The sequence below is a fragment of the Vigna unguiculata genome, chromosome 4 (genome assembly GCF_004118075.2).
Source record: "Vigna unguiculata cultivar IT97K-499-35 chromosome 4, ASM411807v1, whole genome shotgun sequence".
Taxonomy (NCBI): domain Eukaryota; kingdom Viridiplantae; phylum Streptophyta; class Magnoliopsida; order Fabales; family Fabaceae; genus Vigna; species Vigna unguiculata.
The window spans coordinates 10,324,188-10,343,791 of NC_040282.1; positions in this window are offsets into that span (position 1 = coordinate 10,324,188).

Sequence of the window (19,604 nt, forward strand, 5' to 3'; positions counted from 1 at the left end):
TGATATGAAAGATCGATGACTAGTGCATTTGCATAGGGCCTCGATATTAAAGATCGGTGACTAGTACCTTTGTAGAGGGCCTCGATATGAAAACATATGAAAATCAAATGATCATTCCATCGAAGAAGGTCTTATATGAAAGATCGATGACCATTGCATTTGCAGAGGGCCTCGATATGAAAAGATCGATGACCAGTACCTTTGTAGAGGGCCTCAATATGAAAACATATGAAAATCAATGACCATTGCTTTTGTAGAGGGTCTTGATATGAAAGATCGATGACCATTGCATTTGCAGAGGTGATGAAGGATTATCTTGTTTCCTTTTAGAGTTATGAATATGGTGAAGTTGTTTAAGAAAGCTTTTTGAAAATTCCCACTGGACATTAAGATAGCATGCTATCTAGATGTGAAGGTTCATTTCTCAAGCTCGTGAAAGGAATAAGAGAGTTGGATTCAAGCTTAAACACACACGACAATAACAACACTTAAAGAGCAAAATGAAAGAAGAAACAATAAAAATGGAAAGCATAGAAGATGAAGAATGGAAGAAGCACGCCACTCATAGGGGGGATCTAAGCCAACCAAACCCTAGAGATGAGTGATGGTGTCGCTACTTGCAAGCAAGATAAGGCAAAGGTGAGTTCACTTCTAGGAAGGAGAGCTCACGAAAATTGGTGGTTGAATGCACAAAGTTTATAACAAAATGATCAACCCTTTTACAAGACAAGGAGCACCCTTTAAATAGGAGTTCATAGGGGTCCTTTAGCAAATACAAAAACATGAAAAAGGATTAACTAGCAAACCCTAAACCTAATGTGAGAGTGAGTCTTGGCCAAGTGAAGGGAGATGATTGGTGGAGGCATTCTCATGAGGATTCTAGGCCAAAAGAGGAAGGAGACCAAGTGACCTTCTAAGGCATAAACCACAAAGGCAAAAGGAGACAAGGTACATGTCTACTTTTGCTTTTGCTTTATGCTTTTTGCTTTCCTCTCTCTTTCTCTTCATCCAAGTGCTCCAATCACCAAGTGCCACCTAGCCATGCTCTACTTTCTCTTAATTACCTACAAAACAAGACAAACAAGGATTAACATGTAGGTTTAAGTTAATCTAATCTTGGTCAAAGGTCAACTTTGGATCAAAGTCAACAAGTCAACCAAAATAAGTCAACTAGAAACCAACTTAGGAAATTCAAACTAAAGTAATGCAAAACAAAGATAAAGGTGGTGGAATAGAAGACTCCCCTCTAGACATGTTTCTAGTGATCCTTCTTGAGGGAGCTTCTAAAGAGGTGGTCACGCCTTCATCAAGAGGGCCTCAATATAAAAGATCGATGACCAGTACCTTTATAGAGGGTCTCGATATGAAAACATATGAAAATCAATGACCATTGCTTTTGCAGAGGGCCTTGATATGAAAGATCGATGACCAGTACCTTTGTAGAGGGCCTCGATATATATATATATATATATATATATATATATATATATATATATATATATATATATATATATATATATAAAGTAATTTGAAAGTATGATATCCTAGTTTAGAAAATATGAATGCATGTTATGCATGAATCACCTAGAACCTTTGTCTCTTCATTTTTCTTTTCTTTTCATCCTCAATCATTCATTTTTCATCATCATTTTTCTTTCATTTTCATTTCATTTTTTCCATTTCATTCATTTTTTCCATTGCATTCCTCATTTTTTCTTTTTTTTCTCATTTCATCATTTTTTCAGAAGACACATGTCTCTATAATTATTTGCTTTTGCAGTCATCAAATTCAATGCATGCTTATAATTTGTTTTTCTCATTATCACCTCACACTTTATATCAGAATCACGAGGAATTAGGAAAATCTTTGCGCGGAATGAGAGCACTGTATACCTTACATTCTCTTTCTTGATGCACAATACATCTCATGTATGTTTGAACCCATGGATATGTGTTACACAGCTGATGCAATCTTGTGTCAAGACGTGTTTCAAAAAACTTGTATCGAAAAAGGATTGCCTCACTTTAAAACTTTTGACTACATTTAAGAACTGATTGAGTCTTTGCCCTTTTTCTTTTCTCTCTTTCCTTTTTTCAATATGTGTCATCAACCAAATTTTGTTTCTAAGTTATTCCCATGAACAAAATCTGACAGACATTTTTCAATCAGTGTGGACTTTAACTAGCTTGTAACGTGTCCCGGGCTTAAGGGTGTTGTAAGAAATAGATATTAGAGGCCCAAATAAAATATTAGTGGCTTTTATATTTTGTAACAAAGATCGTTTTGCAAGATTATCACCTCGACTATCACCTAAGGTCTTGAACTTTTAAAGTTCTCTTCATTCTCAACTTTCCTTCTCAAGTTCTTTTTTCGCCATTACTTTATGATTTTCTTTGAATTTTCAACTTTTGGCTTTTTCTATTGAAATAATTTTTTCACTTTATTGAGTCCCTTTAATAGCCTTGCAATTCTTGACATGTTGATGATCCTTATTCAGGGGTATTTGGGAAACAAATTATTATTTTTTGGCTCAAAGAGGGTACAATAGAAACATATATTTAAATCATTTTTTTTGGATAAGAAAAAGATGGCGACACATCATTTTAAATCTTGACTGCCCCATTCTCTTCAAAGAGTTAACTCAGTGACAAAACAAATGGCATCAAACACATATCACTGTTTATTTTTGTTTGCGTGTATAACTCTCTTTTCTTCTCCCTCTCTCTTTCTCTCTTTCTCTCTTTCTTTTACTTTTTTTTTAACTCAGAACAACCTTTTAGTCAAACAGGGCTACAAAAAATGTGCCCCAGCATACTATTTATATTCTCTTTTCTTTTGGCAAATCCTTTATCTTAGGGAAATCTTCATGAATTGGGGGATTCAAACAACATGAGCGTAAAAATGCTTTAAAATAGGAAGTATTTGATCTGCTACCCTCAATGCCACAAAACATAGACTAACCATATCTCCTCACTCTTGTTAACTCTTTCTTCACTTTCTTTCACCTCTTCTAGCGATGCACTGTATTTGCAACTACATAGTCAAACAATTTTGACTTGTGATCTTCTCTATTTATTTTGCTCACTTCCATGACACCCTTCAAGAACCACTTTGGGCTATACTGAATGACTTGTACTTCGTGATTTAAACCCATGGTATTTTATTTCAAAAAGCTCAGTGTGATGACAAAAGACACTTACAAAAGAACGTAAAACAAAATTACAAAGAAATAACAATCCACCCTACCGCCAGGCGCCCTACTCGCACTATGACCACTGTCACAGGTTTGTGTTCCGTCCGCCTGGCAGCTCGCCCACGTAGCCAGGCGCCATACCAGTAGCGCAATTCTATTGGTTTCTTGGCACTTTAACAGATTCCCAAGGATCCAAATCACACCACATACAAACTTGTAGTACAATTATTGCACTCCAGTCACAATTATATACTAAATTACAAAGCATTCAATCCATCAAATTATAGTACGCTTATGGCATTTCAGGTTTGATTCTATAACTAGCTTACCAACTTCACGAAAGTCAAGCAACAAAAATTTGCAATGTATCTCATACCTTAGATGACTCAAATATTGTACATGCAATCCAAACCAACACCAAATATCAATTTCAGACATCTAACCATATTTCCACAATCAAATGCCACATTCTATTTCATGCTCAGCATTTTTTTACCTTTGACCAAATCCAAAGTTATCAATTTCATAGTATAATGTCCTATTTACAATTTACAATTCATAATTGAATATGATCTCTATACCCAAGCATGACCAAGCACCCCACTTCCCGTACACGCTATCATGTTGCAGTAACACCATTATACTCATCATACAAAGATTAACTGCATTCATTTAAACATTATTCATATATACCACATGTCCATAAATTCACCAGTTCAATGCTTACTCACCCCCCACACTAACATAATCTGAAATTCCCCCCTTTCATTCACAAATTCAGCACTTCATCACGCATACAATAATATTCGTCATAGTCATCAATCAAACTGAAGTCCATCCAGTCCCCAACATAAACCCTAACCCTTAATTCATATAGAATTGATGCATTCAACATAACCATACTACACAACCAACTATAATCATTAAGATTTGCATTCGAGTATGAGACCATCACAGCAGAATCACAATTATAACAAAATACTCAAAACAACGAAAAAATTCTGAAATCGTGCTCGCGTTGCCTGGCGGTTCATCCTATGCCGCCAGGCGGTTCATGAAGAAAAACCCAGAACTGGGTCTGCGGCTTGTGTCGCCTAGCGGTGCATGCATGACTGCCATGCGGTTTCTGGAAAATTCCAGAAACCCGATTGAATTCAGATGAAACTAACAACACGCAATACCAAACACTTAAACAATTCACGATTACGTACAATGGCACTTAAACCAATCAAAAGGAACTCTGAGACCTGGTTTCCTTGCTCAAATTGATAAATTGCTACTTCCTCTTTGTTTGCCAATCCTTCTTGCTCTTCCGCCAATTCAAACCCAAAACCTCACCCAGACTCTCCTTTCGTTCTTTGTTTATGCTATAGTTCCAGCCTTGCCAAAACCTCTCCCTATACTCCACTCTTTCCTTTTAAACGGTGCTTAAAAATCAGTTCAAAATACAAAACAAAATTTCCACTTAATTGATAGTTAATTGGCATTCATGGTCTCCTTTATGGCTATTTTACAGCCCCCCCTTTGCTGCCAGAACAATTAGGGTTTTCCTTTAACCCTTCCCATTCCATCCAATTAACATTAGCAAAAAAAAAGATAAAGTTAAGTTTTGGTCTTCCAAGGCTTGAACCCACAACCATGCAATGCAAAGTCAGTACCAAACCATCATGCCAATCGATGTTTCATGCTAACTAACATAATTCATTTACTATATTCTTACTTATCACGCACTTGCACATTATTAAACAATAAAATTAAACATTACACAAATGGCATGCATAGGACTCGAACCCAAGTCCTCTCACACAATCAAAGTACTCTCAACCACTTGAACTAGTACTTTTCCACATCATACCACTTAGAATTAAATGCCATTAAGGCTTCTACTACCCGCATTTATTAATTATCACTTATTTAATTATTTAAATTTAGTGGGTCTTACAACTAGATTTATGGCCCACTTCACGACATTTCTCACGACAGTTGGTAAACAACACGATGTGAGAGTATCAAATGAAGCAAACAGACTCTAGTTGGGATTCTCACAATGACCACTTGGGAAGTACATCCATTGTGGCACTGCTACACAATCCCTTTCTAATTCTAAGTTACTCAGACCGAGTATAGGGTCGCGCTCATGTCATGAACAAAAATATAAGGTGAGTGTGTGAAGGGAGAAAAATGCAAACCTAAACCCCCACCTGCAAAAGAGATCCATACAAAAACATATTTTCTACTCTAAGGTTCAATATCCACAAATATGTCATACACCAACAGGAATATATAATATACATAAATCGAGAAGGGAAAAATAAAACATCTAAATTAAACACATCACTTTTGCAGATTCAATTAAATAGGCCTGACTCTCTAATGTCCCCAGTGAAGTCGCCATCTGTCCAACCTAAATCGCGACGAGACGACGAACTAAAAAATAAAATAATTTGGAAAAAGAGATTAAAAGTCGCCACCATAGTTTATTCTGGAAAACTATGGAAAACCATCAAAATAAAATAAAATAAGTCTGCGAAAACCAAATTTTAGGGTCCGGGAGTCGGTTACGCGTAAGGAAGGTACTAGCACCCTACAACGCTCGCCCAAAGACGGTACCTTTAGTTAAATTTGCAAAGAGATGTGTTTATTTTAAATGTTTATTTTTCCCATAAAGTAAGAACGTGTATTGAACAAATATATTTTTGAGTGAAAAGGACCTGACAAGGATTAACCTTGGTCCTATGTATTCTCATCAAAATGAGAAATCAGGGCTACGTAGTTCTTTATAAAATTGTTTGATTAAATGATTTAATTTTTGAAAGTTGTCCTTTGACATATTTGAAAAGAGTGTCATGCGACGCGAGCGGCCGATTAGACACCAACACATTTTTTATAACTTATTTATTAAAAAAATAGAGTGTCGTGTGACACGAGCGGTCAATTAGACACCAAAACAAAATCTAATAATTTTTGCATTTTTAAAGAAAGTGTCATGCGACCGCGAGCAGTCGATTAGACACAAAAATAATTTTATATTTTTATTTTAAAAAGAAGTGTCATGTGACGCGAGAGGTCAATTAGACACTAAAAGAGAAGAAGAAAGAAAAAATAATAATAATCATAATAATAATATTAATTTTTATTTATTCTTATTTTATCATTTTTTGAAAATTATTTAATTTTTATTTCAATTTAAAATATTTTATTATTTTTGAAAATGATGTGATTGAAATGTGAAATTTACTTAAAAACGCGGAAACGTGATACATAAAGAAAAACGCGAGGTGCATAAAGTAAACACGGGGTGCATTAAAGTAAAACGCGGGGTGCATAAAGTAAAGTAAACACAGTATATCTAAGAAGAAAATAAAGGAGTGTGGTGTGTGCTTAGTGAAAACATAGGTACGTAAAGTAAACTAAAACTTAATGTAAGGGGTGTGGGGTTATTACATTGGGGAGTGCATGAAGCAAATAAATAAACGAAATCCAATATTAAAACCAGGGGTGCACAAACTGAAATATGGAGGTGCATGAAGAAAAAACTTAAATCTGCTAACCTTAATAAAAATAGAGGTGGTGTGTGAATGAATTATGGTGGTGCATGAAGTAAAAACTTAAACCTGCTAACCTTAATAAAAGAAGAGGGGGTGTGTGAATGAACTATGGTGGTTATGAAGCAAAAACTTAACCTGCTAACCTTAATAAAAGAATAGGGGGTGCATGAATGAATTGTGGTGGTGCATGAAGCAAAAACTTAAACAAACCCTAAATACATATAAAAAAACGCAACATCTCAACTCTTACTTCATCTCCTACCTTTCGCAAATGGCCACCACCCAAACACCATGGTTGTCCCTGTTCGAGACCCACAAGCGGACCATCATCGGCGGCGAACGACCAACAACAACGGCGAACGGCCAAACACGGTGGCAACCCCTAATGCCATCAATGACGTTAGCAACACCAACACCTTCTCACATCACATCATCCCAGAATCCAACACTGGTTCAACTGTAGCTCACCATCTCTCTTGCCGCGATCCCCACAGCAACGATGGTGACCACCGCGAACCGACACTTACTAAAGTCGACACCAGCATTACACTTCCTAGAATGACAATGTTCACCGCCAAATTTTATTTTCCAATGGCAAATCCACTCCTTTCTATTTCTTTCTATTTCATTATCTAATTGGTTTGCATTGTAAAAAAAAGTGTTTTTGTGATATGAAATTGTTTCAATTGTTTTTACCGACATATAATCAACAATCAAGAGCCTCAATTTAGAATATCATACAACATTCAAAAGGTTTGAAGATAGAAAAATGCATACCTATTTTGCAACTCTGTTTTTGATTCCAAATACTGTTAGTTTACTGATTGGTTCTCCTTTGTTGCTATCTTGTAGACAGTTTTTATTTTCAATTTTAATTTTTAATTTTTTGAACTTGTTAATTAATTAAAAAACGAAAATATATTTTAATTATATATATAAAAAAAATTATCTTACTTAACGCTTAAAAAATATAAATTAAAAAATTTTATCAATTAATTTTTATTATTATTTTTTAACAATTTTTTATTTTTTATCTTTTTTATGTAACACTTATTTTGATATATATATATATATATATATATATATATATATATATATATATATATGTATATATATATATATTATTTTATTTTATTTTACTTTATTATTTTATTTATTTTATTTTATTAATTTATTTTATTTTATTTTTATTATAATTATTTTATTTTTATTTTTATTTTATTTTTATATTTTTATATTTTAAAACAACGTTATTTGTCCGGACGAAATTGGATGTTGACAATGGTTGTATGGCTCTTTGGACAAGTTTTCCCTCAATACTTCTCAAATTTTGGCAACCTAAACTTTGGAAGTATAACCATATTGGGGACTAAACATAGTCATGCAACATCAACGACTTCAAAAATTCCTTCGCCTTCCATAACTCTCAATCTCTTCTCAAGCATTTCTAATTTACTTTCAGTGTTGTCAACATCCACTGATATAGCAATATGTGGTGAAGACCACACCTCAAGTTGCTTTGTCATCTTTACGTGCACATCATTTGGCTGGATGGTTTTCTTGAAACCTGTGGGAAGTGATTGTCCCAATCTCATTTTCTCTAGTAGTCGCATTGTTTTCAGACTTTTGAATGCAAACTTGCCCCAAGTTGGCTCCTATAGGTGGAGTATAATTCAAGGGGAGGCCATATGGGGGGATAATCTGGGCCTCCTCACTTAGTTGTTGAAGGTATGATGTGCGTGTTTCTCCTTGACTTTGTAGGACCTTCAAGGCCTCTAGGATTTGGCCCATTTACCATTTTAACTCCTTAACATCGGCTTTCACCACTTCCTGAGCTTCACCTTGGTTCTCCATGATTTTGCAATTGGCTCGTGTCCTCTAAGGTTTCTTGGAGGTTTTATCGTACATTATTTTTACTTAATTTTATTAATGAATAAATTATGAAAAAGAAAAGACTAATGAAATGATAATGTAATGCAAATACTCCGATCAAAACTATAAAATTGTGAAAACATTATCAAAAGTATAAATTGGAAATTAACACAAAATAGAGTCCACAAGGTAGTCCACAAAACATACGTCCACACTATTTATAAGTTCACAACACGTGAAGCAAAGGAAGTTATGATCAACTATCTCGGGCCCTAGCCATCACATTCTTCATTTCTCCAACCAACCTTTGGCAGTGTTTGAGGAAGGGTTCAATCTCCCTGGGAGGATTAGAGACTGACATTGGAAATTCAACATCAGCTAGTTGTGAGAATCTCTTCTAGTGCTCTATATCATGTCCTTGTTCAACTGTATATTCTTTCATCTGAACCATCAATTCTTGGTGCCTTTTTTTTTTATTTTGCATGGTGCCAATGTTCCTTCTCTAGCTTTGCCATTGATTCTTTCACCTGTTGTTTAGAGTCATCAAGTGTTATCTGCATGTTGTGCAACTTCTTCAATGCTTCTTCTTTTTCTCTCTTGAGTTCATTAAACATTTGCTTTGAAACACGCTTTGCTAACTCAAATATACTGCATTCTAAGGCTTTAATCCTCAACTCAGTGTGGGTTGTAGCTAGGTCTTCCTTTGCTTTCTAAGCAACTCTTCATATACTCCCTTGCTTTCCACACTAACATGCTTCAAATATGTATAGTCTCGTTGTAGATTCTCAAGGTCGTTAGTCAATCTAATATTCTCTTGTTTCATCCTCTCCATATTTGCTCTCAGAAATTCCACTTCTTCAATTTCACTGTCTAGCGATGGCTTTTCAGTACTCGGACAAAGAGAAATTGCCTTGAATGGCAATTTAATCTCCCGAAATCTCTCTACAACCCATTGATGGTAAGAGACTCTCTTATCTATGCTCCATGATCTTGGATCCCTCTCGGCACGAACAACCCTCTTCCAAGCATTTCTGATTTAACGAAGAACTTTAGTAGGGAACCTTTCTCATAATAAATTTGCAATGTCACGAGAGATGCAGGTGTTAGCGCCCCTTTTATGAGAATCCAAATTGCCTTTAAGCTAAACTGGGTTATAATTAATACAACCTGGGTGCCCATGAGAGGCACATTAGGGTAGTTCCCATAATAATATATGATATGCGATTTTTGTATCCAAGACACATGTCAGTTAATCTTTTCTTCATTCAAGTCTGCACAAGTTGTACCCATTCCTTGGTTCTCTTAACTCTGATTTGCTATGTAGTAACTCCTCCACATGACATATAGCATGTAAAGTGCACTTACTTACACGTGAAACAAACCACACATATAACACTAGCAAACAACATAACATCTTTTTTCTCTTGAGTTCAAAACATTGGCCAAAGTCCCATAAACCTTAGCTAGGACAGCAATGACGAGGTTTCATATTTAGTTTTATATGCCACAAATACATTAATGGCGGTATAGTCAACAGATCTCGATATTAGGGAAAAGCATGTCACCATATAGGATAAGAGCTAGGACATCCATAAATGTTGTCCATCTCTCCTCTTCATCAATTGATGCAAGTACCACTCCAAGTATCCCTGAGAAGGCCCATGACCATGCCCTTAATTGTGACCTTTTTCTCAAACTTCATAAGATGTATCTCATGATTTCTGCCAGTGTTAGGACCAGGGTGTATCGTCCAAGGTAGTTGTATGGATTTTTTCCTTCTAGAGGTAAGTCCAAGGTTTGCTCAAATTCTTTCGTTGTTGGTACCAACTGAAAGTCTGAAAACTGAAACATCTTAAAGGCGGGTCACAGTATTGAGCTAGAGCAGTAATCGCTGGTGTCTAGACCTCCACCTCTAACAAGTTATGCAAATTCCCATATTCCCTTCTGAAAGTATCCTTCTAGGTTGTCATCATTTTCTTGACCAGTTCTCTCAAGCCATTCACATTTCCTTCCTTTACTTTGATAGGTATCCTTTTTTCAAAGTGTTTAAACTTGAATGCCCCTCAACTCCAACTCTCGTGTTAATTTCCATTTTCTTTTAGATTCAATCGCAACTTTATAATTTTTTGCCTTGTATCAACAAGATGTAATGAGATGATATGACAAAATGCATGCTGAACATGAACAAATTAAACCACATGACATGAAATTATGTACAAATGGAAGACTTTTAAAAAAATGAAAAGCATAATGAGAATTAGTGTACAAATCTCCCTTTGTGCCCTAGCAAAGGTTCAACACTTTATTGGATTAAGGTTCAATATATGTGCTCACTAGGAGGGTCTCTTACTTTTTAAGATCAAGGTCACTAGAGTTATGGCCCACTTCACGGTATTTCTCACAATAGTTGGTAAACAACACGATGTGAGAGTACCAAATGAAGCAAACAGACTCTAACTGGGGTTCTCCCAATGACCACTTGGGAAGTACATCCATTGTGGCACTACTACACAATCTCCTTCTAATTCTAAGCTACTCAGACCCGAGTATAAGGCCTCATTCATGTCATGTACAAAATATAAAAGTGAGTGTGTGTAGGGAGAAAAATGCATACCTAAACCCTCACCTATAAAACAATCAAAAAGACAAAAGATGTTTACTACCCTAAGGTTCAATATCAACAATTATTTATACACAAACTCAAAACTAAATGGACATACACAAAAAAAAGGAAAAATAAACACTTAAACTAAACACATCACTTTCGCATATTCAATTAAATAGGTCTGACTCTTTCATACCCTAGTGGAGTCACCATCTATCGCAACCTAAATTGCGACGGGACAACGAACTTAAATATAAATTAATTTGAAAAAAAGATTTGAAGTCGCCACCATAGTTTATTCTGGGAAAACTATGGAAAACCATAAAATACTATAAATTATGCGAAAACCAAATTTAGTGTTCGAGAGTCGGTTACGCTTGACGAAGGTATTAGCACCCTACAACGACCACCCAAAGGCGGTACTTTTAATTAAATTTGCAAAAGAGATGTGTTTATTTTATAATATTTATTTTCCCAAAAATAAGAAAATAAATTGAACAAATATATGTTTTTAGTGGAAGGGACCCGACAAGGGTTAAAACCTTGGTCTTACGTATTCTCATTAAAAATGAGAAATCAGGGCTACGTAGTTCTTTATAAAACTATTTGAAAATGATTTGGAAAACCTTTTGATTTTTGGGAAGTGAACCTGACAAAGACTTGTTCTGCTCCTACGTATCTCTATTCACAATGGAGAATCAAGGATCACGTAGTGTTCTGATAAAACTTGATTAGAATATTTAATTTTTTAAAGTTGTTTTTTGACATTTTTGAAAATATGTCATGCGATGCGTGCTGCCGAGTTGACACCAAAAAACGTTTTTATATTGTATATTTGAAAAGGAGTGTCGTGCGACATAAGCGGTCGATAAGACACCAAAACATTTCTATGATTTTCATATTTTGAAAAGGAGTGTAGTGCGACGCGAGCGGTCGATTAGACACCAAAACTATTTTTATAATTTTGTATTTTAAAAGGAATTTTTTGCGACGCGAACGATCAATTAGACACTAAAACTATTTTTATAACTTTGTATTTTAAAAAAGAAGTATGTGCGACGCGAACGGTCCCTTAGATACTAAAACTATTTTTATAACTTTTGTATTTAAAAAAAAAAGTGTTGTGCGATGCGAACAGTTGATTAGACACTAAAAGATACATAAAGAAAATAATTTTTAATTCTTATTTATTCTTATTTTATCTTTTTGAAAATTATTTTAATTTTATTTCAATTTAAAATACTTTTATTATTTTAGAAAGTTATGTGATTGAAATGTGAGATTTAATTAGAAAAATGGTAAAACTGGAAATAGAAAATGAGTGTATAAGTGAGTATGTGGGTGAAATGAGAAAAAACTAAACACGTGGGAATGGAGTGCATAAAGAGAAACGTATGGTGCATAAAGTAAACACATCCTAGCCTTAAAAAAAAGGAAATGAAAAGAGTGGGTGTGTGTTTAGTGAAAACGCAGGTACATGAGGCAAAATAAAAACTAAATGCAAAGGGTATGGATTATTACATTGGGAATTGGATGAAGTAAACAAACATAAATGAGAATCTAATAGTAAGATGTGCAAAAATTAAACATAAGGGGTACCTCCTAGAACAATACAATTAGTAGCAAGACTCCAGCCCATGCATACCATTCTCTAACAGCTTTGATAATATTTCAAGTGAATCAAAGGATTTATTGTCCACAATCAAAACCAAAAACGAAAGTCATCCAATTCCCATTCCATTATTAAATAGCGCGTTCAGCAATGAGTAAAAAAAATGTCTAATCACCTACTTAACCAATAAATTAATTAACATTCTCAAAACAAACCTGCACTTAAAACCAATAAATCCATTCATATTCTCAACACAAACCAAAATTGACGTAACTAATTATATATATATATATATATATATATATATATATATATATATATATATAGTTTAACATAGGTATACAATTTATTCCAACTTTACGTTTCAAATAAAAAAAAACAAACAAACCAAATTTTATTATAGAAAAAATTTAACACACACCTAATACCAATTTCACGTTTCAAGTCAAAGAAAAAACAAACTCCAAATTAAGCCACTGTATACACCCTTTCAAATAAAAACGAAACAGGTTTAAAGAAAATTCCTCAAAATGAAGGTTTCTCATCTAAACAAACATGAATCTTCATCATCCATTTAAACATAATAAACCCCATAATTTTCCAAAGCCCAATATTATTAATCTTAAATTTTAACAGCCATTTTCATGGAATACTTCGACCAATCCACACACCCTAAATTAAGTTCAACCCCATGCAAACACCATCGAAAGAACAGAGCAAATATTATGCAATCAAAGTAAGGAAGAAATCAAAGCGGAAAGGAAATAAGGGAACCTGGTTAGTGCCGACAATGAAAGAATTGAGACTGGAGCAGAGAACACGTGACAACTTTGGGTTCCTCTCGGTGGCTCTCCGGAAAAATTGATAACGGAAAAGATGAACCTTTGTGTGAGTAAACAGAGAGGATAAAAAAAATTGTTTTCTATGCAGTGTGGTGATTAATGTTTTTCGTTTCGTGAATGGAAATGATACCAATACAAATGAGAGGAAAATCCTGCGGGTGAGCGGTGTTGGCTTTTTTGTGACCACGATGATCATATGTGAAAAACTGAACGCACCAGTAAGAGTTAACACATCAGTGGGAGTTGAAGTATAAATTGAGATAGGAAGAAAACCGTTTCCTCCAATCTTGGGTTTACAGTTTATTTTTAATTTTTAATTTTTGAATTTGAATTTTATTAACTAAAAAACGAAATTACTTAATAATATTTATTTTTTAATTTTTTTAATTTCAAAACACAAAACTCCTTATTTTACTAAAGTTTTAAAAACATAAATTACAAAAACTTTTATTAATCAATTTATTATTTTTTAAGACAATATATTTTTATTCTTTTTATTTAACACTTATTTTTTGGTTATTTTGAAACAATTTTATTTATTCGGATAAAATTGGATGTGACAGTTAGATCTACGAAAGGAGTGGAAATGAAACTTGCCTTATTGTCACTTATAACTGCAAATTAGTATAGAGGTTTCGACAATGAAGACCCCTACAATCATCTCGCAACCTTCTATGAATTGTATGGCACCATGGGAATATTAAGAGAAGATGAGGAGGAAAATTATCTAGGATTATTCCATTTACCTTATTTGGAAAAGCAAAAATTTGGCTGCAATTGATAAAATTCTTGCCACGTAAAGATTTAATCAAAACTCGATTTCCTCATTTAAAATTAACTAATGGACCAAGTGGACAATCGAAGATCAATCTAAACGATAGGCAAGGGAAATGATTGATTTATTGAACATGTCTTATGAAAAGGGAGGAAATCTAATAAATTCTATTAAAACTAAAGCTGAAACGAACTTAAAATGCCATGAATGTGTGCAAATGCAAATTGTTCGATGAAATGCATAAATGAACTAGATGCACCTAAAGTATTTGATGAAATGTTAAAACTAACTGTGTGTGTATGTGTGTGTGATTATGCAATGTGAGAATCATAATGCAATCTAATTATGCATAATGCTTCTAATACCTAATTGGAACTCTAGGAAACCACTAGAATCAAGTTAACACTCACGTATGCAAGAATAAAATATCTGAAAAACTTCCCAAGAGCCCTCATGTGTGTGGATACAGGGCAACATTAAAACTCAAAATCTAATGCGTGAAATGAAAATGTAATGATGTAGAACAATTTGAAATGGTCTTTATTGAACATAGGAACAAAAATCACATGAAACAATGAAGTGAAACGCAAAATCCCAATTGACGAACCCTAACTAACGGAAATAACGAACTAATGCGTGAACGATGAATTGGATGTAATGCTTGGTGAATTGAGTGTGCAAATGGTTCATAAACATCACATATTACAAATGAGAAACGAACAAAAGAAAAATGAGATCATCGAAGTCGAAAATCAAATGTGAATGTAACCGTGTGTGACAGTGTGCGCTTTTGCAGAACTGAATTTTGTGATTCAAGAGGCATGGTTTATGTAATGATTGATCCTAAATTAAAAGACATTTGATATATAAGTATGACGACCTTGCATCTTCAGAAATTTAAGAAGACTTCATCTTAATTTCAGTGTTGAAGCATATCAAATTCACTTAACCAAAGCTTTTTTGCGTCATAGGTTTAGTTTAGCAAAAGAAATGGAAGATCGTAGCAGATAAATGTGGAATTGCACAGAATACATGAATCTATTGAAGAAGAACATTCTTACAACAATTGGTTCAGTGAAATGGAATGAATCACACCAAAAGTAACTTCACGAATTGTCCAAAACGTAGCAAAAAGCTAGAAAACAGAGAAAAAATTGTGATGGAATGAATGTATGTATGGTGTATGGTGGTTCAAATGAATTGTTAGTAGTGTGATGGTATGAATTGTGAATGGTGTGTGTATGTAATTCTCTATTGAATGTGTTTTTGGAGCCACAAAAAACATATTAAGAACCTACTACTAGTTCTAACAATTTCAATAACTAACTAAACTAAGCTATTTTGTCCTAACTACTTTGCAATCTCACTTAAAACTTGGGTGGCAAGTCTTCCAATAGTTGTCACAACTCACTTCAATTTATTTTCGTGTGTTTGGTGATGCTTCAACCTTCATGACCTACTATAATGGGTGACTGAATCCAACTGGCTCATAGCAACTCCAAATTCACTGATCCAATGGTCTTTCACGTGCTAGCCTTGTACGGCTTGAGCTTCGCTTCAATATTCATCATAATAGCATCTTCTCACAACCAATTCCCTTCCAACAGCTCCCTTCTCAAGCAGTAGCTACACTTACAACTAAGAAAGCAAGTTAGAATTCAATAAATCAAACTATGTTATGCCTACAATTCACCTAAAAGAACTAAACATTCAAAGGTAAGATTCAAGTGTGTTATGCCTCTATGGACCACTTTCAGTCATCTTAGAGTCAGAACAAGTGTATTTTGTAAGACTTGGGAAAATTAAATAAATACATAAATATTTATTTAATATAAATGCGGGTAGTGGGATCTTATAGTAATAAATGAAAGGGAGGGAATCTCTAAGTTAATTAATGTAGAGAGAGAAGACAAAGAATAGTACTAGCTTAAGTGGTTGAGAAAAACTTAGGTGTGTTGAGGGGACTTGGGTTCGAGTCCTGTGTATACCATTAAAGAAAGCATAGTGTGGAGAGTTTTCAACAAAGGCTAGGGAGGACTTTCTATTATTATTAATTATTATTATTTTATTTAATATTATTATTATTATCATTCTTTTACTAGCGAACACACAGGTGTTATTGTGCGTGTTCGCATTTTCTTAATTCATAAAAAATTAAGTTTAGATGAATAATAAATATATATATATATATATATATATATCTAATTATTAAAATATTTTTTTATGTAAAATTTTAAAAATAAAATATGTACATGAAATAAGTTTTGAACTTAACCGTAAAAACAAAAAAAAGGTTTTAAAATAACAATTAAAAGTAAATTATTTATAAAATAATTAATTTTAAAAATAATAATTAAGGGTAAAATGGGAATATCAAAATGTGGACATAAAAGAGGGCATCTCTTTATATATTGTTAGATACTATGTTTTTTATTTGTGGATATATTTTCTCCATGACACTATTATTTAATCCCCTTTAACCATTTATAAAGAGATTCCACTTTTGTGTCCATATTTCATAATACCAATTCTACCCTTTACAATATAATTATTTATTAATTTTTTTAAATTAAGATTATTTTACCTATTTCTATAAAATTGTTTATCTTTTTTATTCATCAATAATTAATTTCTCTATTCATTTCACTTTATTTATATATTAACTTAATAACATTACACTATTATCACCTACTAACATACTATCATTCATATTTAAAAAATACGTACACACAAGCGCGCTAATAATGGTAAAATAGGTAAGTATCCTGTTTGTATTTCTTATCGCCCTAAGAAAATAAATAAAATAAATTGAGAGAAATAACACCCATGAAGAAAGAAAACAATTACATAATAACTACCGTAAACACAAGCACAATATCGCGCTTGTGTTATCGCGCATGGTGTACACATTTTTAAACATGGGTGATATTATATTAGTAGGTGATGATATTGTAATGTTATTAAGTTAATATATAAAATAAAACTATATTTATTAAAAATAAAGTGAAATATATTAAAAAGATGAGAGAATAATTGTTGATAAATAGGAAAAATGAGAAAAAACAGAGATAGACAATTTTATAAAAAGCTTGTAAAAATAACGATCAATTTTCAAAAATTTAATAAATAATTATATTTTAAAGGGTAAAATTGGAATTTTAAAATATGGACATAAAAGAGGGAATCTCTTTATATATTGTTATAAATTCTAAAAAGATTTGAAAAAAAAACAAAATTGTGCACACGGGTCACATGCTATTATAATTATTTCATAAAATATATTAATTGCACCATATTGTGATATCAATTTTATTTATTATATTTAAAATTGTAATTATTGTCATATCACTTAGATTTACTACTTCATTACTTTAATAATATATACAACAACATAACCTAATTTCTTGATATTTATTATTTATTTTTATATTATTATTATTATTATTATTATTATCAATTATAACTATAATTATTATTATTATTATTATCAATTCTAACTTGGGATGACAAAAATACCCGCACCCGGAGTATCCGCAAATAAATTCATTCCGGATACGGGTAGAAGGTAGCTGGTATTTTGATACCTACTTATAAATGGATCGGATGCGGGTATCATACTACCTGTACCCATGGATACCCTGCAAAAAACTAAAATTAAAATTTAATTTATATTTTATTAAGTTAATTTTAGTTATAATTAAAATTATATTTTATTAGCTTAAATTTAATTAAAATTAAAATTTAATATAATTTTACTGTTTTTTAAAAATTTATAAAATATTTTTTTTTAAATATTCGCAGGTATACAAGTATTCATGGGTACCTACAATAAAATCCACAGATTTTTTAAGCATGTACCCAACGGGTAAACGGGTGGGTAACAAGTAATTTTTTTTTTTTTCGGATCAGGTTGCGAGTAGTTACTATCTATACCTAACCTATTGTCCTCCCTAACTCTAACTATAATTATAATTATTATATTATTTTATTATTAACTGTAATTATTATTATCATTATTGTTATCAAGTATAATTATTATTATCATTATTATTATCACCTTTAAGCATTATTATCATTATTGTTAACATAAGTATTTCTATTATTATTGTTATATTATTATTATTACTACTATTATTATTATTACTATTATATCATTATATATTATTATTATTATTATTATTATTATTATTTATTACTATGGTCACATTTTACTCTTACATGTTATGTACGATCATGATTCAATTTACTCTTTTATTTGTTTGGTTGTTAATTTATCTTTACATTTGAATAAAATTCAAAAAAATAGTTACTAAATTTAGTAAAATAATAAACAGAAAATAATACTAATAATATCAAAGATCATAATTTAAAATAATTATTTAAATTTAAAATATAATAATTAAGAGGATAAAATTGAAAAAACAAAAAAGGACATCAAAGATGTTTATCTCTTTATATGTGCAGTTGTATTATTAATAATAATAATATTAATAATAATAATAATAATAATATTATTATTATTATTATTATTATTATTTTATCACTACACGATATAATTATAGTTGTATTATATATTATTATTATAGTTAGACACATATTTTACTTTTATTTACTACGGGATCATATCTCAACTACTTGTAATTTTTATTGTTTGTTATTCATTTTATCCCTGTGTAATTATTTGAATTAAAAAAAAAATAGTTACTAAAATTAGTAAAATGATAAATTTGGCAAATAATTTTTTATCATTAAGAATTATTAAATTTAACAAATAATAATTAAGAGGATAAAATTATAAAAATAAAGAGGACATAAAATATGTGTATCTCTTTATATATGTAGTTGTTTTATTATCATTATTATTGTTATTATTATTATTAATATTATTTACCACTACAAGACATTATTATAATTGTATTATTACTATTATAGATAGACACACCTCTTAATTTTATTTACTACAAGATCATATTTCAATTACTTGTCATTTCTTTTTGTTTTGTTGTTGATGTATATCTTTATATAATTATGGATATTATCGTTTACATTACCCTTAGTATCAACATTAACATTAATATTTATAGCATAAATAATTAGTTTGTTATTATTGATATCATTATAATTATTATTATTATTATTAACATTATTACTGTAAG